The sequence below is a fragment of the Macaca mulatta genome, chromosome 6 (genome assembly GCF_049350105.2).
Source record: "Macaca mulatta isolate MMU2019108-1 chromosome 6, T2T-MMU8v2.0, whole genome shotgun sequence".
In the NCBI taxonomy this organism is placed as follows: domain Eukaryota; kingdom Metazoa; phylum Chordata; class Mammalia; order Primates; family Cercopithecidae; genus Macaca; species Macaca mulatta.
In genome coordinates this window covers 152,218,148-152,243,554 of record NC_133411.1, presented here as the reverse complement: position 1 = coordinate 152,243,554, position 25,407 = coordinate 152,218,148, and the positions used below count along the sequence as shown (strand labels likewise).

The 25,407-nt window shown below is 37.2% G+C and overlaps 1 protein-coding gene and 1 long non-coding RNA gene across 7 annotated transcripts in view; both read left to right on the top strand.

Annotated features, from left to right (window-relative positions):
• The window catches only part of NR3C1 (nuclear receptor subfamily 3 group C member 1), a 154,090-nt gene that overhangs the window by 68,526 nt on the left and 60,157 nt on the right, over positions 1-25,407 (top strand). The window lies entirely within an intron of this gene.
• The window catches only part of LOC144329571 (uncharacterized), a 29,687-nt gene continuing 4,774 nt past the window's right edge, over positions 495-25,407 (top strand). Inside the window, exon 1 of the long non-coding RNA XR_013394931.1 lies at positions 495-24,039. This is a non-coding gene — a long non-coding RNA (uncharacterized LOC144329571). The remainder of the gene's footprint in view (positions 24,040-25,407) is intronic.

The following is a 25,407-nucleotide window of genomic DNA, read 5'->3' as shown; positions in this document are numbered from 1 at the left end:
TGCTTGTCGTGCTACTTTCAAGATTCACTCTTTGCCTTTAGCTTTTGATAGTTTGATTGTGATGTATTTAGGTGTGTACTTTATTGGTCTGTTCTACTTGGAGTTTGTTGAGCTTTGTAGATGTATTTCATCAGATTTGGCAAGTTCTTTTGCCACTATTTTTTTTTTAATAATCTTTTTGCCCCTTTCCACTCCTTCTGTCACTCTGATTATTTGTATGTTGCTTTGTTTGATGGTGTACGAGAAGTCTCTGAGACGCTGTCCAGTTTTTTTTCCCATTCTTTTTTCTTTCACTTCCTCAGACTGGATGGTCTCAGTTGATCTCTTTGAGTTCATGGATTTTCTCTTCTCCAGCTGACATCTGTGAGGTGAATTTTTTTCTAGAGAATTTTTCATTTCAGTTATTCTACTTCAAAATTTCTATTTGGTTCAATTTTATCATTGCTATCTATATTATTCTCACTCTAATGAGATACTGTTTTACACTTCCCTTTAGCTCTTTAGACATAGTTTATGTCACTGAATATATTTAAAATAGCTGATTTTAAGTCTTTGTCTATGAAGTCCAGTATCTGGGCTTCCTCAGGCATAGTTTCTGTTGATTTCTTTCTCTTCCTGTATACTTTGTTTCTTTGTATACCTTGTAATTTTTATTGTTCACTGGACATTTTGAATATTATAGTGTGATAGCTCTGGCAGTCAGACTCTCTCCCCTCTCCAGTATTTGTTGTTGGTGAGTATTGTAGATGTTTGTTTAGTGACTTTTCACGGCTAATTCTATAAATGTTATATTCTTTGAAGATTGTGGGCACCCCAAAGTCTCTGTTTTGTTAGTTTAGTGGTCACCTGATAATTAACAGAGATTTCCTTAAGTGCCTAGAAGCAAAATATCTTCCAGTCTTTGCCCATGGCCTCTGTGTATGCATTAGGACAGGCCTTGAACTCTTACCCAGGAAGATTACAACCCTGCCTTAGCCTTTACTACCAGCTTCTGCAGAACATCAAGGTCAACAGGTGGTGAGAGTTTGGAGCCTACTCCCTCTTTCCTGAGCATATACACAGCCCTGCTTATGCATGTGGCCCTCTAGATTTCCAGGAATATGCTGGACCCTTTCAAAGCCCTTATAGAATCCCCAGCTTTTCCTCCCAACCTTTAGACTAGTCTATTGTTTTCTTCAACAGTTACCTGCCAGGCAGCAGCAAACTAAGATATTAGCATAAATGTTTTCAACTTCTCCACCCGCAATGTGCCCCAGTGAAGCACTAAGCCAGTTCTAAGTTAAGCAAAATAAAGACAATCCTTTTGAGGTGTTCTTCCATGGAGTCACCAGACAGGTAAACCAAATAATTAATTACAAGTCTTTGGCTGGGCGTGGTGACTCATGCCTGTAATCCCAGCACTTTGGGAGGCCAAGGTGGGCAGATCATGAAGGCGGGTGGATCATGAAGTCAGGAGATGGAGACCATCCTGGCTAATGTGGTAAAACCCTGTCTCTACTAAAAATACAAAAAAATAGCCTGGCATGGTGGCAGGCACCTGTAGTCCCAGCTACTCAGGAGGCTGAGGCAGGAGAATGGTGTGAACCTGGGAGGTGGAGCTTGCTGTGAGCCAAGATGGTGCCACTGCACTCCAGCCTGGGTGACAGAGTGAGACTTCGTCTCAAAAAAAAAAAAAAATTACATGTCTTTGTGAAAGAGGCCCATTCTGCTGTCTTTCATACCAGGAATATGGAATGTGGACTGTTATTTTCATGGCTACTGCTAAGCTGGGGATCAGGGGATAGATGGGACTGGGTAAAACACCACAGAGTTTGCTGTTCTTACCAAGAATTAGCTGGGGAAGAGGGTTGTTTTTTTTTTGTTTTTCAATAAAAATTCCCTGGGCTGCTTCAAGCCTTTGATTAATTTTCAGGTTCTGAAAAGGTTCAGTTTGACAGTTTTTGCCCTTTTTATTTGCTTTTATGGATGTGTTGAACTTGGAGTTCTTTATTCCACCAGTTTTGCTGACATTAATTGTTTTAAAAGCACTTTTTGTAAAACCCAAGTGTTGTCTCTCTCAAGGCTTGCCAATAATTAAAAATACTCTTACTCCCCTTTGATTATGGAAATGAATTCCTATTGACCAAAATTCAATACTAGAGGTCTTTCAAGCTGTTTTACCATTTATCTAAACTTTAGAATCTAATGATTCCTGTACATTGTCTGACATGCTGGTGGTCCTCGATTGTCGTAAGTTCAACTTTGGAACAAATGAACTTTTTGTGTGCAAGTTGCCGATTGTTTAGAAGTTACAAATTGATGCTCCCTCCGTTGAACTGTTACTCGTGGGACATCTAGGAATTTCTTATAGCAGCTGACAAATATTTCAAGTCACTGCCTGGTAGTACTGTCTACCAGGCAACAGCTTCAGTAGTAGAGCCATCTTTATCTATACGGCAGTGTTTGAGCAATTGTTTACTGGTGTTTTCCTAACTACTCAGAAGAACTATCAGGGATTATAGAGGTAGCTCAGAGAGTTGGGTGCAAGTAGAGAAATCTACCCAGCTTATATCACACATCTTATTTCTAGAGAAGCCTTCCTTTGAAGAAAGAGTGCTAAGGTTTAAAAAATTACCTTGAATGCCACTTATATTGCATTTTAATTTTATTTTAGAGAAATTAATGGAAAGTAGAAAAATTAAGGTACTGATAACTAGTGTTCAGAATGTTGGTTAAAGCGTCTGGCAATTAATTTTTTATTTCCTTTTTGAATTTTATTAAAATTTAACAATTTTCAGTTTATGCTGTAATCCAGACCAAGGTTTCAGTCTGATGAAGTTAATGCCAGTATTGCTGCTACCTATTTTGTCTTTAGTCATTCATCCATGCTTCCTACCTATACTGAATAAGCTAGCTTAATCTTAACATTCAAAAAAGAAAGCTGTTGCCTAAGTTAAGAAAAACAGTTCTGAACTGTTTTCAAACTAAATACCCAGTAGACTCTCTAGTTGCTGACAGGAGAATGCTTAATTCAGAATTGTCCTGCAGTAGGATCATTTTATCTCATTCCTGTTCTTTCTTCTATAGGATAGCTTATTTGTTTTCAATTGCATTTAATATGTTGCGATTTTTTGTGTGTGTTTTGTTCGTTTCTGTTTTTCAATGGATAGACTCAAGATAAAACCTGGTACCCTACTGTAGTAGCTATCAGTTTATAGCAGAGGGAATTTACATTAGAACTTAGCTGTATATGTACGTGTATCTAGCTTGGAGATCACTCTGCTTACTGTTTATCAGTCATATTAGATGAGTCCCTAATGAGATACCAGAAACCCCAGAAACATCATTAGGTGGAATAGTGTCTTTAATGCTTCATTAAGTGTTATAGGTAAGACAAAGCCTAGTACCATTTGTGGCATCAAGGTTAGGTGTTTAAAGACCTGTATTCTTCTGTCTTCAGATTGAAATCGTTCTGTTTTTGTAGCAATAGAAAATTTTAGACTAAGCTTAATCAGCAAACAAAGATAAAAGTCTGATACTTTCCTGAATATTTTGTGTTTCTGAATAATTTAACAATGATCCAGTTAGCTACTCCTATAGAAATGTAATGGATAAACTTTTCATTCTCTTTTAAATTGCCATCTTGAATTTAACCTATTTTTTAAAGCTGTCTCAAGTCCTCTCTAAAAAAAGGCAGTCATCATTTATAAATTAAAAAAAAAAAGCTTGACAGCACACAAAGTCACAGAGAAAAATGTAAACATATTTTAAAATTGAATTGTATACAAGCCACTAGAAATACTTTTGCTAAGTTTACAAATATTAGTAGAGTGGAACTCATGCATTTAGTATGTTTGAAAATTTTGATCAAATACTGTGCTATGAAAAACATTTTAGATAATTTCTCTTTAATCACGTGTGTGTAAAATGTGGCTTTTCTTTGACAACCAAGTAGCTTTTCTCTGTGCCAAACTGTGACTTTAAAATTTTAAATTACTCAACAGGGTAAACAAACCACAAATACCACTTAAATCAAACTGTACACATTTGCACATGCGTTTCCTATAAATAGTACATGAGTTTCAAGTCTTCACTTTTGAAATTCAGAAATGGGTTTTATCTTCTTCCAGTAGAAATAGAAACTTGATTTATTTAATTAATTTATTTTTATTTTTGAGACGGAGTCTCTGTGGCCCAGGCTATAGTGTAGGAGGGTGATCTTGGCTCACCGCAACCTCTGCTTCCTGGGTTCAAGTGATTCTCCTGCCTCAGCCTGCCGAGTAGCTGGGATTACAGGTGCCTGCCACCATGCCCAGCTAATTTTTGTATTTTTAGTAGAAACGAGGTTTCTCCATGTTGGCCGGACTGGTCTCGAACTCCTGACCTCAGGTGATATGCCTGTCTCAGCCTCCCAGAGTGCTGGGGATTACAGGCGTAAGCCACCACGCCCAACTAAAAACTTGATTTTTAAAAATCCAAATCAAAGAATTGTGTATTTTAATACATTTATTGGCAGCCTTGATGCTATACCATATGGCTCTTTATCATTTAAACAGCTTGTAAAGGCAAACACTTCAGGATTCATGAGTGACAGAAGGATTGAGTACTTTGGGAGATAAGAGAGAACTTTTGTTGAGGATGGTTGAGGAAGAGTCCAAGACAATAACAGGCAGAATAAGCAAAAATCTAGAGACCCACTGTAGGCACTCAAGTATATGTTTGTTAGAATGAATGGCTGAACTTGGTGTATTAAGTAACACTGAGAAAACCATACTGACTGGAAGATAGTTCCTACAAGAAACTGGTGAGACGTATGTTACAGTCCAGATTGTGGTGAGCCTTGTTAAAGTTTGGATTTTATTTTTATAAGGCTCTCCTTATAAAAGGTTTCATAGGGGGTTGGAAATGAGGCTTAGGGCTGTTAATGGGGACAAAGTGAGGTTTTAGGGTAGTGGTTTTCAAACTGTTTAAATCCAAACTTTGATGATAACCCTGACATAACGATTGTTTATAACTTCCACTTCAGTTTTACTGGTTTTGTCAAAACATCTTCATTGATCTTACTGATTGCTTCCTATGCAGATTAATATTATAAATTTGAATGTACAAAGGAAGCTTTAGCAGTAAAATAGCAACTTTTATCTGTCTTATGTATTGGAGGTGCTGCATAATATTTAATTTTTTTTTTTTTTTTTTTTTTTTTTTGAGACAGAGTATCTCTCTTGTTCCCCGGGCTGGAGTGCAATGGTGTGATGTCGGCACTCTGCAACCTTTGCCTCCCGTGTTTAAGCGATTCTCCTGGCTCAGCCTCCCAAGTAGCTGGGATTACAGGCACATGCCACCACGCCCAGCTAATTTTGTGTTTTTAGTAGAGACAGGGTTTCTCCATGTTGATCAGGCTGGTCTTGAACTCCTGACCTCAGGTGATCTGCCTGCCTCAGCCTGTTAAAGTGCTGGGATTACAGGCATGAGCTACCACGCCTGGCCAAGATTTAATTTTTTAAAAGAAAATATTTTGCTAAGGGTTTCGAAACTCTTATTTTAGCAAGAATGGATTAAGACAAATTAAAACTAAAGGCAAAGAGGAGGCTCTTGTGTTTGGAATTCTTTGCTAATATTTACACAATATAATTCTTTCCACAAATATTTAATGATACCAGATATTAGATGGTTATAATGGCAAAAGTGTTCAAAGGATGCTATCATATTCATGATTCATGACCAAAATGAACATTATAAGGCTATCCCTCTTCAGAATTAAATACGTTACTTCTGTGGAAAACTTGCTTTTAATGTAGAAGTTGTCCCAGAGACTTTCTTCCTTTCTCATGTCCTCTTATGTCCACTGCTGAGCTAACATGGCTCACTGAATGACACAGAAAAAACATCTTTGGTGGGGAGTTCTCTATATAGTCAATGTTTCATTTATTGAGGTGGTGAACGGGAAGTGCTGCTGGCAAGAGAGGATGGGAAGAGAAATCTACCCAAATCCTTACCCGCTTTACGGAACATAAACTTTGTGTTCAGTAGTATACAATAACTTAACGATCAAGACATCTTAACTTGTCTGTTTTCAGACGAAAGAACTATCATTTGGCTTGATCAGGTATTTAGTATTTATTCGTTCAAGCAAGTGCTTAAGTTTTTTGTTATCTCAGGGTTTTACGTTAGCTATTAACCAAAAGAACTAATTTTAGTTCTGGAAGTCTAAAAGGAAGTAAGAGAAGGTGAGGAGTAATAAGAGAAGATGAAGGGAGACTTTGGGAATGGTCTATGAACTTCTAGTAACTGTACCACCTTAAAATAGACAAATTACAATGCAATTATGAAGATATGTATTTTTCAGTGATGACAACTAAAATGTTTGCACAGAATTTTCTTTTTTATTGAGTGTTAGAAATTCTACTTTGGAGATACTACCTTGCACAACAAAAAAATAAAAAGTGAGTGTGGAATCTCATCTTGTGGCTCTAGGAAATTTTTTAAGTGTGGAAACTGAAGGAGAAGAGGAGAAAGGGAGCATGGCATTCCCCTGTTTGTAGTTCACGAGGTGGGTTTAAATTGCCTTTTGCCAGTGCAGCTGCACGCTGAGGATTATAGAATTATTTTTAAATGTTTGTAGAATTATTTTTCACTTATTAGATAAGATGTATATCTTTTGATTTTCTCCAATTTCAGCTTTCTTATGCTGTGATGCTCAAGACAATTTTGTATACCATATGTAGTTTTGTTAAATTAACAAAGTGGTGTTTTTTGTTTTTCTTTTTCCCATTGGTTAAAATGTAAAGAGAAAGTGGAAGTTAGAAATGTATCCAAAAATGTAACTTTCCCTATAATTATTAAAATAGCAATCTAAATTTGAATTTTCTTTGTGCATAATCTTTTTTCAAGCTATTTGCCATGTTAACAAACTTGCTTTCCTGTAGCAAATATACTAGCAGTACATTATAAATATGTAACTTTCAACCTATTTAATGAACAGTTGATGCTTTTTTAGCCCTTTGGATTTAAAATAGAAGCACTGAAGAGGTGATGAGCCACTGCTGCCTCAGCATTATTTCAAAATCCTGTTTATAAACTCTACAATTTCCAAGGTCATGAATGTAGCACCTTTCCAGGTACTAACTATTGGGACAAAGATAGAATTTGATTTTATGTATTTACCTATTGACTGAAGTCTAACTTAAATCTTACACCTAGTGAGATCTTAGAAATAACATATGTACTCTGACCTGTAACTAATCCTAGTATTCTGTGTGTATATTCTTTCTCCTTTGGGCTCCTAAAAGGAAAATTAACGTACATCTGATGATCATTAGCACTAACCTTTTTCAGCAAAACGTAAATGTTTAGAAAGAAGTATACGATAATTTAGTAATTTAATAATGTGACAACATTTGTGTGTGATTTTTTTTTTTTTTGAGAATACAAATTGTGAGAAACAAAAGTAAAAGCAGCAGCAGAAGAAATATCATTATAGGATCAAAAGATTGTAGGAACCAAAACTTCAAAATTATTGGGCATAATGTACTAAAAACAGGGCAGTGGAGGAAGGGGACAGTCCAGACAAGCTCTGAGGGTCCAAACAAAGTATTAAAATCCACAATCCTATATTGTTATTGAAGTGATTTGCTCTGCTATTTGGGCTTGGGAATTAAGTGAAATTGTTGATATACTAGACAGATACTTCCTATCCATTTTTCTCTTGATAATCAGGGTTCATTTTTTCTATTTCCTATTTCTTTGGATATTCCATTTCTTAACAATCTCAGTCCTTATGCTAAGAATTGGTTATTTAAAACAATGTAAATCAACCTCAGTCTAATTGGTTTAAGTTCAAATCCATTTTAAGATCGATACTGCGTCCTTTAAAAATTTTATTTAAAAGATACTTAAACTGATGAGAGGATACTACCCATTCCACTGATAAAGTGTTACGTAAGTTTATCTATTGAGGGCTAGTTATTTGGTTTAAAAATGCTGAGATTATGGAAAGTGGATTGGAATATTTTGGAGCAATATTAAAAACAATATCTGTAATAATTTAATAAACTTATAAATCCCTCTTTCTCTGTTGATCTATCTTGAAAAGACTCTCTTCTGTCTCTAGGCATTCCTTCTCTGCGGTGTGATTGGTAGACAGGGAGTAAACAACTTACTGTAAATGGGCACCATGCCAGTTGGCTTCAGACAACATCAAGCTTGTGACTTGCAGTCAGGGTTAGGAAAATGCCTTTTAACTTGTTCATCTCTGCCTCTTTTAAACATTAAAAAAAGGCACAACTCTACTAATTATTAAGTATTTCATAGGTCTTTTAGGGCTTATAAGATCTTTTAGGAATGGCCTGGAAGTTATTAGTACTGTTTCATTGAATCTGAATACCTCTAACATGATAATGAGAAGTTTTTAAAGGGTGGCTGTATAGTTAAACGGAATTTCTCAGATTGACTTCCTCCTTATGTTGATTTATTTGGGATCATATTTGGGAGTTTCTCTGCCCTACTTTCAATGTATTTAATTTACTGACCATCACTATTTGGGGGGAAAAAGTTATATGATATTTTAAAACCAAGAGTTTTACAGTTATTCCCCCTTTTAGATTTATTTATTTATTTATTTTTTAAAGACAGGGTCTTGCTCTGTCACCCAGGCTGGAGCAGAGTGGCATGATCCTAGCTCACTGCAGCCTTGAACTCCTGGGCTCAGGCTATCCTACCACCTCAGCCCAAGTAGCTAAGTGTCAAGTAAGAATCACCTGGGAAATTCCAAGGCTGTATACCAGATTTCCTAAATTAGATTTTTGGGGTTGGGTATCTGAATTTTGGTAAAGCCCTCCATGTGTTTCTGGAATTGCTTCTAAGAACAATTGATAACATAATAGCTGTGGCCACTATAGGGGTAGTCTGTCATATTTAGATATAGGCATACCTTGTTTTATTGCACTTTACAAATATTGCGTGTTTATTTGGTTTTGTTTCACTTACAAATTGAAGGTTTGTGGCAACCCTATATTAAGCGAGTCAGTCAGTGCCATTTTTCTAACAGCTTGTGCTCATTTTGTGTGTCTGTATCACATTTTGGTAATTCTCTCAGTATTTCAGACTTTCTTATCATTATTGTATCTGTTATGACCAGTGATCAGTGAGCTTTGATTTTTTTTTTTTGAGATGGACTTTTGCTCTGTCACCCAGGCTGGAGTGCAGTGGTGCAATCTCGGCTCTCAGCAACCTCTGCCTCCCAGGTTCAAGCAATCCTCCTGCCTCAGCCTCCCCAGTAGCTGGAACTACAGACGTGTGCACCACACCTGGCTAATTTTTGTATTTTTAGTAGAGACGGGGACTCCCCATGTTGGCTAGGCTGGTCTCGAACTCCTGACCTCAGGTGATCCGCTCACCTCGGCCTCCCAAAGTGCTGGGATTACCGTGCCGGCCTGATGTTACTATTTTAATTGTTTTCAGGCACCATAAACCTTGCCTACATAAGATACCATACTTAATTGATAAATATTGCACATGTTCTGACTGCTCTACCAACTGGCCATTCCCTGTCTCTCTCCCTCTTCTTGGGACTGTCAAATCCCTGAGACACAATAATATTAAAATTAAGCTAATTAATAACCCTACAGTGGCCTCTAAATGTTGAAGTGAAAGAGTCGCATGTCTCTCACTTTAAATAAAAAGCTAGAAGTGGTTAAGCGTAGTGAGGAAGGCACATCAAAAGCCAAGACAGGCCAAAAGCAAGGACTCTTGTACTAAACAGTTAGCTAAATTGTGAACGCAAAGGAAAAGCTCTTGAAGGAAATAACTAGTGCTACTCCAGCAAACATGTGAATGATCAGAAAGTGAAGCAGCTTACTTGCTGATACAAAGGAAGTTTTAGTGGTCTGGACAGAAGATCAAACCAGTCACAACATTTCTTTAAGCCAAAGGCTAACTTTCTTCAATTCTGTGAAGGCTGTGAGAGGTGAGAAAGCTGCAGAAGAAAAACTGGAAACTAGCAGAGGTCGGTTGATGAGGTTTAGGAAAAGAAGCCATCTCTGTAACATAAAAGTGCAAGGTGAAGCAGCAAGTGCTGATATAGAAACTGCAGCAAGTTACCTAGAAGATCTAGCTAAGATTGCTAAACAAAAGATTTTCCATGTAGATGAAAAAGCCTTTTGTTGGAAGAAGATGCCATCTAGGACTTTTCACAGCTAGAGAGGAGTCAATGTCTGGCTTCAAAGGACAGGCTGACACTCTTGTTAGGGGATAATGTAGCTGGTGACTTTAAGTTGAAGCCAGGGCTCATTTACCACTCCAAAAATCCAAAGACCCTTAAGAATTATGCTTAATCTTCTCTGCTTGTACTCTAGAAATGAAACAACAAAGCCTGGATGACAGCACATCTGTTTATAGTATGCTTCACTGAATATTTTAAGGCCACTGTAAAGACCTGTTCAACTGTTCAGAAAAAAAATGATTACTTTCAAAATATTACTGTCCATTGACAATGCACCTGGGCTCACCCAAGAGCTCTAACGGAATTGTACAACAAGTTGGATGTTGTTCTCATGCCTGCCAACACATCATCCGTTTGTAGCCCACGAATCAAGGAGTAATGTCAAGTTTCAAATCAGTACATTTTGTAAGGCTGTACCTGCTATAGACAGCGATTCCTCTGGTGGACCTGGGCAAAGTAAGTCAAAAACCTTCTGAAAAGGATTGGCCGTTCTAGATGCTATTAAGAATTTGTGATTCACAGGAGGAGGTCAAAGGATCAACATTAATAGCAGTTTGAAGGAAGTTGATTCCAACATTTATAGATGAATTTGAGGGGCTCAGCACTTCAGTTTAGGAAGTCACTGCAGATGTGGTAGAAACAGCAAGAGAACTAGAATTAGAAGTGGAGCCTGAAAATGTGATGGAATTCCTGCAATCTCATGAGAAAATGTGAATGGATGAGGAGTTTCTTCTTATGGATGGATGAGCAAATAAATTTGTTTCTTGAGATGGAATCTACTCATGGTGAAGATTCTGTGAACCTTGTTGAAATAACAAAGGATTTAGAGTATTACATAAACTTAATTGGTAAAGCAGCAGCATGGTTTGAGTGGATTGATTCCAATTTTGAAAGAATTTGTACTGTGGGTAAAATGCCATTGAATAGCGTCTCATGCTACAAAGAAATCTTTTATGAAAAGAAAAGTGAAACTCCATTGTTGCCTACTTTAAGAAATTGCCACAGCCCCCCCACCTTCAGCATCCACCTCTCTGATCAGTCGGCAGGCATCAACACCGAAGCAAGACCCTCCACCAGGAAAAAGATAACAACTCACTGAAAGTTCAGATGATTGTTAGCATTTGTAAGCAATATTTTAAGATTAAGGTAAATACATGTTTAAAGACATAATGCTATTGCACACTTAATAGACTACAGTATAGTATAAATATAACTTTTATGTGTAGTGAGAAACCAAAAAATTCATGTGATTTGCTTTGTTGCCATATTCACTTTATTGCAGTGGTCTAGAACCGAACCTGAAATATCTCAGAGGTATGCCTGTATTAATATTATTTTGCAAGTAAAAAACCCAGCATATAAAAAAACGTAGAATATGTTGAGATTTCAGTAATATGAATGAAAATGTTTTTCTGTAACTGAAGAACATGATAAATTGTAATTAGGGAAGAATGTAAACCAAGAAAAGATGTCCGAGATAGCCAGTTCTTGTAGTTCATAATATAAAATTTCATTATCCCAATCTCAGTAAGAATACTTTTAATAGCTGTTATTTATTTGGGATATAGAATTTATAAAGTACACAGTCATCTTCTTATGATCAATTCTAGGATCACATTATAACCGTTTACCCAGTATTACAGTGTAGTACCAAGACAAGGAGACCAAATTATAGAAGGACAAAGATTTGCTAAGCATATTTTGTCATCAGCATACCACATTGCATGTGCATGCATGTGTGTGTTTGTGCATGTGTGTGATTGTATAAAATATTAGAAATCCACCCCCCAAAAGTTAAATGACTAGGAATGTTGTGAAGGGATTAAGCTACCCCTGAAATTACATAACAAAACTCTTTTCATCTATTAGGTCATCTTTCGAACATCTTCTCTTAAATTTGTTATAGATCTGTCTCATCTGTTTGGATTAAAATTGGTCTGAAAGCCTAAAATAGCTTTTTACCTATATAATTATTTCCCAACTAGCTTGTAGTATAGGTATAAAGCTATCACACTTGCTATTTTAGTGAAGTATGTAAAAACTACCATCTTTCAATTAGGAACCATTGGATAGCTTCTACAGGATTGCTGGGGGGAACCTTCATAAAGAAAGTTATATCTTTTTTAATTTTTTGTCATTTTACTTAGCTGAGAATATAAAATAAGTCTGCTAATAATAGAGTAGAAATGTTTTCTGTAACAGATTAATATTGATCAAATGTGTTATTAAATGCTAAAACACCATTTTTTTTCCTCTGTAAGCCATGTGTTTCATGCCACAACACAACAGGGACAATTGTCTGTGTTTTATGACAGTTTTGTTCTGTCAGATGTTGTTTGTTCATTTTGGTGAACAAATGAAGAGAGCCCTGGACACATCTTTTTTTCCTTAACAAAAGACGAAAATTATTCTTATCTGTATGTCTATAATCCTGACTCTTTGAATGGCTTTAATTTTTTTTAAATCAGCATTTTTTATAAAGATAGGTGTTTGGAATGTGGGCGATATGGCTGGACACTTAGATTGGGACCAAATAATAGAAGGTTTTGAACATCTTGCTGAGAGGTTTGGGTTTTACTCTGAAGGCAGTAGAGAACCATTATGTTTTTAAGCCAGGATTGACTTGTTCTAAGCTGTACCTTAGAAATATTACTCTGGCAGTTGTACATGGGATGAGCTGTACGTTGCTCTGTTTTATTTGGGGAGACAGTTCTCTAGGAGAGACTACATAGGAAGGCAGTTATATGAGTCATTAACAAAGGTCTGGCAAAAAGTAGTAAAAGCATTAACTGGAGTGATTAGCAGTGGGGAAGGAAATAAAAGGATAGATGTGGGAGTCATTTGGAAAGTATGAGGCAATTCATTGACCTTACAGAATCACTGGTTTTCTGCTTCCACTCCATTGACCTTTCCAAGGTTATCAGTGACCTGCTTGTCCTTAAATTCAGTGGACACTTTCCAGTAACCTACTGTTGGCACCAGCCCTGTGCTAGACACCAGGATCCTGTTTGTAAAGGCATCTGCCAGTGGTTTCTGTGACACAATTGTTTCTAGTTTTCCTCCTACTTCTCTAGCCTCTTCGCAAGTTCTTCTTTCAGTTTCTCAGAGCTTTGTGCTAGGCGCTCTTCTTATTTTCTCCTTCTCCAAGTGATCTCATCTTTTTCTGTTGCATCAATTACCATTTGTCCTTATACAAAGGACAGCCATATCTACTGTATCTCCAGCTTAGATCTCTCTCTTTGCCTCCTGACCCATATTTCCAACTATCTAACTGGGTATCTTTTCTTGGATGAGTTACCGTTCTCTCAAACACAACATGTCCAAAATAATTCATTGACTTATTCTAAGGCTTGCTTCCTCTTTCTCCTGTAGTCCCTGTCTCAGGAAATATATGGTGCTATCAATCCCAAAGCAGAAATCTGGACATAATCCCTAACTACCCTTTTCCCCTCTCTCTGCATATAATTTCAGTCATTAGGCCTCATAGATTTGACTAAATAAATACCTTGCAAACCCCTCTACTTATATTCTTAACTGCTCCTACCTTAAGCCAGGCTGCCATAATTTTGTAGCTGAATAACTGCATCATCATCTTGACTGGCTCCCTTGTCATCTTCAATCTATATTCTGGATTGCAGCTAGAGCTTTCAAACATAAATATGTGATAAGATCAGTCCTGTGTTTAGAATACCCTAGGGTTCTCACTGTTCTCAGTACAGTCTAAGGGTTTACCATGGATTACAGGGTCTTTTATGATTTGGTGAGCTTTTTATTGTATAATCTTTCTAAACTGCCTTTACTTCCCTCTTTCTTGGCTCTCTTTGCATAATGCTGTTCCCTGTACTTCACCTCATGTCTAACCTTCATCTCCCTTTCACTTCTCTTCCTCCAAAATTCCTCTGAATATCACATTGTCATGCAGGCCCATTGTTGATCTCCCACGTCTGGGTTAGATATCCCTCCTCAGTACCATCACCGCACCAGACGTGTCCCCCATCCTAGCATTTGCCTCAGTGTATTGCAACTACTGTGTACTTGTGTCTGTGACTCTTGCTAGTCTAAAAGTTTTGGGAGAGCAAAGGTTCATGTTTGTGTTTTTCACTGTGGTATACCCCAGTGCCAGTATATGATAAGCTCTCAAAATATTTGTTAGATGTATGAAGAACTGAAAAAGAGAACAGGAAGAGGTAAGTTTCAAGACTAGGAAACAAGGCTATGAAAGTTGCAGGAAAGCAGCAGGTTACAACCTAGAAGAGGAGTTTGTTTTAGGAAATACTGTGTTTTAGACCACTATAACTGAAGCAAAAAACCAAGGCCTGGGTGTGGATAGTCCACTATCTGGTAACAGTGGATACTGATGGGTGGCAAAGTTGGAGAGGAAGAGAGCCAGATTCCAAAACAGAAGGGGTAAAGTCTTCTAAAAAGATAGATTATAGTAAGAAGGATTAGGGGATGGAAATATGAGCCTGTTCCACTCATAGACCTTAAACATGAGATAATGAGCCATCATGAAGAGAGTAGGCAGTTGTCCAGTGAAGAAGGGGATGCTAACCCTTCTTAAGCTTGAACCTTTAGGTAGAAGCAGTTAGAGAAGGAACAGCCATCATCAGATAGTGTTGTAAGGAAAATGGTATCCTTGGGGAAACCTGTGTTTTGGTAAAGCAAAGCAACTAAGAAAGAATATACTACCGTTGTTTAACAATCACCACAAAAAGACAGTAGGATCATCTTTGACCCCCCTCATCCTTTTTCAGGGACTTGAAGGACTAAGAAGAGAGAAATCTGTAGAAGAGGGTTCTCTCTCTGATCCTCCCTCCACTTCAGTTTTACCACACATAATGCAACAATAATTAAGAATTTGTATAAAATGTCACCAGGTTGGCATGCACGGAGAGAAAATTATTCAGGTGTTTTCCTTTGTCAATAATACAAGGAGCATTTGTGGGGGGAAATATTTACAAATATAGTAAGACCCATTCTCTTTCTATATTTATGTGAAAATTTTAAGTTGTGCCCTTGTTTTATGTGTTTCTACTTAAAGATACCATACTTAATATATATTGTTGATTCATTAACATCGAACTCATGGCTAACAGCACCATAAATCATGCCTGATCAAAGCTTATGGTACTCGTACTTTCTCTGTAAGGTACATTATAGTCTTCTCATACATGGGAACTCTAGGTAGTACTATGCATGGAGGCCATTTTAAACAGCAAAATTCCCGAGAAAAAGCACAAAACTCAAAAAAATGTGCCAGTAAATTTACCATGAAAAGGACACTTGTTTACAGTTTGAGAGCTTAAAGCAAGAAAGTGGAGTGTCAGTTCGTTTGACTTCACCTGGGAACATGCATATCAGTTGACTCAAACTTTTTGCTATTCTGTGTTTATCCATGAATTGACAGGAAAGCAAGTATGGATTTGGGGGTTACAAATAAAATTTAGCAAACACATAAACTTGCAGATGTGGAATCTACAAGTAATTAGAATCAACTATATTAGTTTGATCATTAAATCAGTTTTTTAAAGTACTATTATAACACCTTCTAACCTGCCCCATTCACTGAGTGTTGTAGTTTATAGTTTCATTGGGCATTTTCAGTAGTTTTATCTGAAGTCACTTTTGAAATTTTGTACTTGAAGCTCCAAAGTATGCTACCGGAAACACGAGTTGATGCTGTGAAACAAAATCAACAGGTAATCCACCATCACAGTTGTGGGCTAGAATGCTTAAGAAACCTTGGAGACCCAGAGATCTGAGATGAATACTGAAGAATTATAGGCAGGTTTACTCAGTCAAGCTGCCTGTATTTTGAGGGTGTAGTCCTCAGACCAAAAAGACACCAATGAACAAACTCAGATGGCCTCACTGGGGAACAGAGATTGAAAGCTGACACTGGAATGTGTACTTAAAAAAGTGAGAGCCCATTTTGGAAAGAGGCAGACTGGGCACAGAATGTGGAGAGCTATATTTGCTAACTGAAGAAATTTAGACTTTATCCTCTACAAAACAAAGCTATTGGTTTTTGAAGGGTTGCATAAAAGCTGCATTTTGGCAGCATATATTTTGGTAGAGCTGTTACCTGCCTGAAAACACCAATGTCATTTCACACAAATGATATTTATCCCTTGGTGTTTGGTCGAAATTTCTACAATGAAAATGTGATTTTATAGTCTTTACTGGGGGAGGAAGTAGGTTCTTCAGGATGAAATTCTTGTGTAGCAAAAATTAACACTTAAGTTAGCCCTTGGCAAGCTCCAGTTCTATGTATAGTAAAATGGATTTCCCAGAAAGTCACTCTCTATCCCCTTGAATAGACATTAGAAATAACATGTACTTTAAGTGGGATTTACAGAGGAAGGGGGCCTTTAATTCTTTACCAGTGTGATGTAAAAAATAACTAACATTAAAGTTGAGGCCTAGAAATAGCAGCACTGGCTTAAAGTCTGTTTTCAGGTGCAAGTTTTTCTTTTTATTCGTGTGTGTGTGTGTGTGTGTGTGTGTGTGTGTGTGTGTGTGTGTGTGTGTGTTTTAAATAGAAGAAGGAAATGCCAATTTCAGTTCTTAAAAATATTAATGACTGCAACTTATAAAAATGTTACAGACTGTATTCTTCCCTTTGTAACAGATGAGAAGATTTTGAACTTTAGTCTCTACTTTTTACTTTGGTAAGACGATTTGAATAAACTGCAATATTTGCAAAAGATTTTTTGAGTATGTGGACATTTGACATTTTCAGTGTCAAATATACATTTCATGTACTGTATAAACATTCTAGAAAAGAGAGAGAGGCAGGGAGGAAACTGCTCATTAAAAAGAACTTCACCCTCTCTGAAAAGGGATTTCCTTTACAGTGCTGTGTACTAAAGTCTGTGTTGTAAATCAGAAAGCACTGAGCACACGTGTTGCTGCTTTGGTAGCATCAGAAGTCAGTTTTCATTAGCTTTATACCATTCACTATTTCTGCCAAGCAATCTTAAATTATAAAAGAATCTTACTTGATTTTGTGATTCTCCTATTTGTTTTCTGCTCATAAAGAAAATACCCTAAACTGAACAACTGCATGCTACGTTTTTAATTTTTAAGACAGCTAATGTGTATAAGACATTTATAGTTGTGTATAAGTTTTTGAAGTTTACAGGTGTTTCAATTTTGCTGCTATACTTTGTTAACATATTTTAGGAATGTTTCATTTTAGCCACAACTAGGATATTAACATTATTTTGGTGGTGATCTCCTTGTAATCGTGAGATCAACCAAATTTGGGAAATTTTGATTTGTCAGATTTATGAATTTTACAGTAACACAAAAGTCTGATTTCCTGTATATTTTTAAGGCCCCTATACCTTTGTCAAAATAAAGTGTCAGTGATACATGAAAAAATCATAAACTATGTTCAGGCCAAACTGATACTGACTTTGTTAAAAAGCTAGATAGAAATCTGTTTTCTTCTTCTGTTACATCTCCTCTTCTGAAGACCACTCTGTGGATTGAAGATTTGAGATCCTAGGACCTAGGCTAGACAGATTAGGAGATTTTGCTGTATTTTAAGTGGCAGATGCCATGGAATTCTAAGCCTGTTACGAAGGAGGAGAAGAAGAGGCACAATGACCCTGACACAGCCCCTTGGTTGACCACAGCAGATACCTCACTTGAGCAAGTAGATATCAGCTCAGTTGCTTGCTGATTATCTCTAACTTGTCAGTAACTTACTTTGATAACCTAGATTTGGGATTCTGACAGCATGCAGTATGTGCCTCATAATAATCTGCTGTTTATGAAAGACATAACATTGTATGTTTAGCATAATGGTTAAGAGCCTGCCATCTGGAATGGTCTACTTATTTGGGATCCAGATATAGTAAGCTTTCACTTAACATCATCAGTAGGTTCTTGGAAACTGTGACCTTAAGCAAAACAACATCTAATGAAACCAGTTTTACCACAGGCTAATTGATATAAAGAAGAGTTAAGTTCCTGTGGCATATTTCTGGTCACAAAAACATCACTAAACTTCTAAATAAAGACCCAAAACACCTGTAATATTAAACACTGAAATAAATGTAAGCTGTATATACATTTAAGAATAATAAAAACAAAAAATAATTATTTACCCAATTTTTGGTGAACCAGTGAGTGATAGTGATCATAGTGATGGTGGATGAAATCAAGGAATAAATGCAAAGTGAAAATTGTAAGAAGCACGCCTGTCACCAGATAGCTCAGAAATAATAATTAGGGCAGGCTTGCTCAGCATTTTAAAATTGCACTGTTTATTGTCATGCACTTGAATGATTATCGCAGACTTTATGAATTTTCATTTTATAATAATTTGTAGGCCAGGCATGGTGGCTCATGTCTGTAATCCCAGCACTTTGGGAGGCCGAGGCAGGTGGATCACTGGAGATCAGGAGTTTGACACCAGCCTGACCAACATGGGGAATCCCCGTCTCTACTAGAAATACAAAAATTAGCCAGGTGTGGTGGTATGCACCTGTAATCCCAGCTATTTGGAAGGCTGAGGCAGGAGAATCGCTTGAACCTGGGAGGTGGAGGTTGCAATGAGCCGAGACTGTGCCACTGCACTCCAGCCTGGTGATAGAGCTAGACTCTGTCTCTAATGATAATGATGATGATGATAATAATAATAAGTATTCATTTATTTTCCAATGTGCTCATTCCAGTTCAGGGTCCAGGGGGCCCACAGCTTATCCTCATAGCTCAGAGCAACTGATTGTAGACAGGACGCCACCCCATTGTAGGATGCACTCACATGCACACTCACACTCAAACTGGGACCCTTTAGACATGCCAGTTAACCGAACGCACACAGCTCTGGAATGCGGGAGGAAAGTGAAGTACCTGGAGAAAAACTACACAGACATGGGAAGAACGAGCTGACTCCACACAGACAGTGGCCCTGGGCTGAGCTGGGCAGGCATCAGTTTTTTTTCTTTTTTGTGGGGGACGGAGTCTCACTCTGTCGCCCAGGCTGGAGTGCAGTGGTGCGATCTCGGCTCACCGCAACCTCCGGCTCCCATGTTGAAGCGATTCTTCTGCCTCAGCCTCCCAAGTAGCTGGGATTACAGATGCCCACCATCACGCCCGGCTAAGTTTTGTATTTTTAGTAGAGATGAGGTTTCACCATGTTGGCCAGGCTGGTCTCGAACTCCTAACCTCAGGTGATCTACCCGCCTAGGCCTCCCAAAGTGCTGGGATTACAGGCGTGAGCTACTGCACCCAGTCGGCATCAGTGTTTTTCTCATCAATGTTAAAACAATGTTGAACAAAACATTTTTCAAAGACCTGCTGTATGGCTATTTTCTAGTTGTGTGACTTTCTTTGGGAAAGTTAGCTAACCTTTCTGAGCTGAAATGTCTTCATTCATAAAATGGGGCTAGTAATAATGCATAAGGTTTTTGTAAGAATTAGAATCAGCTAATACTTAATAAAGTACTTAGACCATACTAACTAATTAGTTTGTTGTCTTTGCTATTATTTTGATGTGGTTGTTGTTTGGTTTCACCTGTGTGCTAACAGGACATGCTGAAATAAAATTTAAGAATTGGCTTTATGATATAGAAAAGCAAACTTTTGTACAATATGGATATGAAAGACCGTTGGGAACCTATTCTTTCTCTCTTACCTAATTCATCTTAGTCTTTTTAAAGCTTAGATTTTCCAAATGAGCTATAGCAAAATATAATGTTTAAAAATGTTCAAATTCTAAGCAGTATGTCATAGTTAAATAACTTAAAGGTTGGTACATCTAAAAAGCCCTGTAAGAACATAATTAGTAAAATTCTACAATTTAGAAAAAATACTAGCTGACAGTGACTGATTTATAAAAGTAAAATACCTTTTGTTAGTACTAATAGCCTTTTTATAAATTGATGACAAAAAATTGAATGAGATTTGCAGTTCATCTTTCTATGATGTTGGTTTATTTAATCTCTATAATTTGCTATATTTGAAAGAGCATAGAAATGGAGGTCATGATAAAATCTAGGCCCAGTGCCACAACTAAATCCCTGTAGGATCTCTCAAGGTTTTGATTTCATCTCTGAATGGAAATAATGCCTTCCAAGAATATTATGAAGATTAAAAAGTTACGTATTATAAATATACACAGAGTAACAATACTGGGAATATTGCAACTTGTAAGAAAGAGGAAGCATATGGCATATTCTGATGGTTAGGGATATGGACTCTGTAGCTGTGATGCCTGAAAGAGAACTCTGACTCCACTAAAGGCTAGTTACATGAAATTGTGCAGATAATTTAACTTCTCTGAGTTTGCATTTTTCTTTGTCTACATAATGGGGATAATAATAGTACCTACCTCATACATAGTGTTAATTTCTATTAGTGATTCTCATTAAGATAGTATTATTGTTCATCCCTGGTTGTTTGCCATCATGTATCTGAGTTAGAGAGTCATTGATTTTAGAACTGAAAGAGTCCCAAGAAGACTATCAGGTCGAGCAACCTACCCCCTGTTAGACAATTAGCTTTATCCATGAGTTACCAAAGGGGGAGCCGAAGCCCAGAGAAGCTGAAAGAGTTGTTGACGGTCGCCCCGTGAGTTGGTGATAGATATCTGGAATTCCATTAGTTGCCCATTTCCTAGTTCTGGGCTCTGCATTGCACTAGAATACTGTGCCGTTCTAAATATGAAAAGGCAGTATGACCATTGTGCTTGTCACTTTCCCTTCGCTAGACGCTATCTTAAAAAAGTCAGGAAACAACAGGTGCTGGAGAGGATGTGGAGAAATAGGAACACTTTTACACTGTTGGTGGGATTGTAAACTAGTTCAACCATTATGGAAAACAGTATGGCGATTCCTCAAGGATCTAGAACTAGATGTACCATATGACCCAGCCATCCCATTACTGGGTATATACCCAAAGGATTATAAATCATGCTGCTATAAAGACACATGCACACGTATGTTTATTGCGGCACTATTCACAATAGCAAAGACTTGGAATCAACCCAAATGTCCACCAGTGACAGACTGGATTAAGAAAATGTGGCACATATACACCATGGAATACTATGCAGCCATAAAAAAGGATGAGTTTGTGTCCTTTGTAGGGACATGGATGCAGCTGGAAACCGTCATTCTTAGCAAACTATCACAAGAACAGAAAACCAAACACCGCATGTTCTCACTCATAGGTGGGAACTGAACAATGAGATCACTTGGGCTCGGGAAGGGGAACATCACACACTGGGGCCTATCATGGGGAGGGGGGAGGGATTGCATTGGGAGTTATACCTGATGTAAATGACGAGTTGATGGGTGCTGACGAGTTGATGGGTGCAGCACAGCAACATGGCACAAGTATACATATGTAACAAACCTGCACGTTATGCACATGTACCCTAGAACTTAAAGTATAATAATAAAAAATAATAAAAAAAAGAAAGAAATTTAACCTGTGACTTTCAGATCACTTAGAACCTTGGTTGAACAGTGTTTTCTAGTGTTCTTTAGTATATCTTTTTGTCATCTTTTGTTGTCTTTGGGTTCCCCCAAAAGAGCTATACTCTGTGTGCCAGGAAACTTCACACGTGGCTGTCTTCTCTTCCTCGACTTCCCTCTCTACTTACCTTTCCAGCTCATAGTGAATCAGAAGACTTCTCTGACACCTTTCTCTGTCTAAAGGTCCTTCCATATTCTCGTATGGCAGCATGAATCACAGTGTATTTTAACTGGCCTTTTCTTTGTATGTCTCCTACAATGAGCTGTTGAAGCTTCATGAAAACACAATCTGTTTTACTCTGGGCAGTTATAATTCCAATTACAAAGCACATTTCCTGGCTCCTGGCTAGGAACTCGATCATTTTTTGATGCATCCTTGCTCAGGACTTTCTGATTCGGTCTTAAAACATTTTGGGGCATCTCGTTCTCCTGGTTTTTGGAAACATATTCTCATACTGCTATGAAGGTTTTTTCTGACATTTCCAACTTCTCTTAAATTGATTCAGCAAATGTTTTTCCATAATAAATATCGTTGATATGTCATCAATATGGAGAGCAACAACAGAATGCAGTGAGGAAACTCCTCCCCTGGAGGTCTGAGAATCTAGATTCCGGTTCTCACAGAGCCACCACCTTGGTGACCATGGACAGTAGACCTGCTGAGTCTCAGTTTCCTTATCCCTAAAGTGGGGATATTAATAGAACCTGTTCTCAGAGATGTTACCAAGATTAAAATAACCAAGATAATTCCTGTAGATTATTTGGCATAGTGCCTGCCACATACTAAGCGAGAGTTAGCATCCATCAATTTAGTATGATCATAAAAAATGAACAGACTAAAGGAAGTAACCAGAAAGAAAGAAATTCTGTTAATTCTTAAAATGTAATCTTTTTTTTTTTTTTTTTTTTTACTGTGGCTGTCCTAGATTCTTATTAAAAGCTGAGAGACTGAGAGACTTGTCATTTTGAACATGACATCAGTGGAACAGCTTATGATTCAATAATTGCATCATCCTGGACAAGCACCAGTAGAAGCAAGTCAGGACATGTGATAAAAGACATTGATTTTGCCCCTCCTCCCTCTTTGTATTTTCTTTACTATAAAATTATTGATGTTAAGCCCATAGCACTAATATTTCAGTTCAATTCATAATAAAATTTGAGGACATTTGAATATATTATCTGTTATAAATTATAATTTTATATTTGGCCACGGAGTATTTGAAGTGGGTCTTTTCTTTCACAAAAATTCTATTTCAATAACTAAAAAATAGTCTTAGGAGAAGTATTATTTAAGGACAGGTTTATATTAAATAATGTCATTTCACTTTCAACTTCCTGGTGGTTAAAAAAAATATGCTAATACTAAAGGATATGATACACATGTTCTGTTAGAACAGTTTTGGCAATTAGAAGACTTCTCTTCTTGTGTTTGAAAGGGATGTTACTCGGGTTAGTTATGAGCCATGTATCCAGATGTCCTGAAAGGACCAGTGGTGGATGTATTTCTATTTTTGTCTTTTTTTTTTTTTCTTTCTGGCATTCTAGTTGCTGAGTGACTTTTGTTTTCAGCTCTTCTCACAATCACCATTATTCTAATAACTTTGCTTAAATAGAACATCTCCTTTTGCTATAAGCCATGGGGCCTTTACCATTAATTTTTTAAAGTACTGAAATGAGAACCTCATAAATTAAAGAACACTCCTGATTCTGAGTTAACAGATCCTACTAAGCCTTTTGCAGATGGAAATTTCCTTTAAATTGGTTTGTTTTCCTTTAACATTCCATTATCCTACTGTTCATTCTTTGGAGCTGTGATTTGTTTCATATATTTCAGGCTTCTCACTAAATCAAGTCATATAAGTTATTATTTGGATCATTTTGAAACTACAACAGCTTATCAAACCTCTGAAAGAAGAGTTTTGTGTTTGCCCACAGACCGAAGAACTGATTCAGTTTTACTGGCTGAGCTACCTTCATTATTCATATTTAATTCCTGGTACTGAGGGTGGGAGGAGAGAGAGGAACAGAAAAGATGTAACTATTGGGTACTAGGCTTAATATATGGGTGATAAAATAATATGTACAACAAGCCCCCATGACACGTGTTTACCTGTTTAACAAATCCTCACATGTATCCCCAAGCCTAAAAGTTTAAAAATGTATATTTGGTAAATCATTCGATGTGTTTTTAAAAATATCATCTTTCAGCCGGGTGTGGTGGCACACACCTATAACCCCAGCACTTTGGGAGGCTGAGGCTGGCAGATCACGAGGTCAGGAGTTCAAGACCAACCTGGCCAACATGGTGAAACCCTGTCTCTACTAAAAATACAAAAAATAGCTGGGGTGTGGTGGTGTGCACCTGTAATCCCAGCTACTCAGGAGGCTGAGGCAGGAGAATCTCTTGAACCCAGGAGGCGGAGGTTTCAGTGAGCCGAGATTGTGCCATTGGACTCCAGCCTGGGTGACAGAGCAAGACTCCGTCTCAAAAATATATATCTGTATCTATATCTATATCTATATATCTCAAATATATATATATATATATATATTTTAGAGATAATTAACCCTTCCCCAGAAGGCAGGGCCAAAGTTAAGGTTCTTCCAGGTCCTTTGTATTCCCTGTAAATTTTAGAGTCAGCTTGTCAATTTCTATACACACACAGAAAAAAAGCCTGCTGGGATTATGATTGGTATTGCATTGAAATTAAATCAGTTTGGGAAGAGGAGACTTACTTTGGGGACAGAGTCTATATTGAGTCTTCCAATCCAGGAACATTGTATATCTCTCCATTTAGTCAGATATTGAGTTTATTTCAACAATATTTTCAGATCTTTAGTTCCTTTCAGTAATATTTTCTCATTTTTCCTATAGAGCTCTTGCACATCTTTTGTCCCGTATCTATTGTGTATATGTGTTTTGCTACAGTTATTAAATTAATATAAATTTTATTTTCCAATTGTTTGTTGCAATATATAGAACTTTTTATAATATTGTGTCCTGTGACCATGCTAAATGAACTAATTCTAGTCATTATGTCTTCAATATCCTTCTCTTGAATTTTCATTGTCTTCTCCTCTGGGACTCCGTTCATATGTAAGGCCATTTGATACTGTCTCTCAGGTCCATGAAGTAATTTTTCTTCAGTCTTTTTTTTTGTCTCTGTTCTTCGGTTGAATGAACGCCATTGATAATTTGGTATGTAATGGCTCACTTAAACTTCCTGTTATTTATAAGATATTTCTACCCTCAGTTGTCTGGAATCCTTTAGTCCAGAGCCCCTCCAATCCTCAGCCTAGAAGGAAGGAGAAGGATAGGGTGAAAGGAATGGGAGAGCGTCTAGCTTCAGAACAGAGATCAGAACAACAGAGGAGTCATCTTGGATAAGGAAACTTCCCTCAAACTTATTATTTATATCCTCAGAAATAAGAAAAATAATGCATTTATCAAATAAAATGATTTTGAAAAAGGGAACCTCAGAGTATAAAACTAAACTCTTGGAAATTAAAAGGATGATAGCATAAATGAAAAGCTTAGTTGAAGGATTGAAAGATAAAAGTAAGAAAATATCCCAAAAATAAGAGCAAAAAGACAGCAATGTAAAATAGGAGAGAAGATAAGAGAATTAGAGAACCAATTTAGGAGTTCTAGAAAGAGAAAAATGTAGACAACAAAAGGGAAGAAATCATCAAAGACTGGAGTAGGGGAGGTCA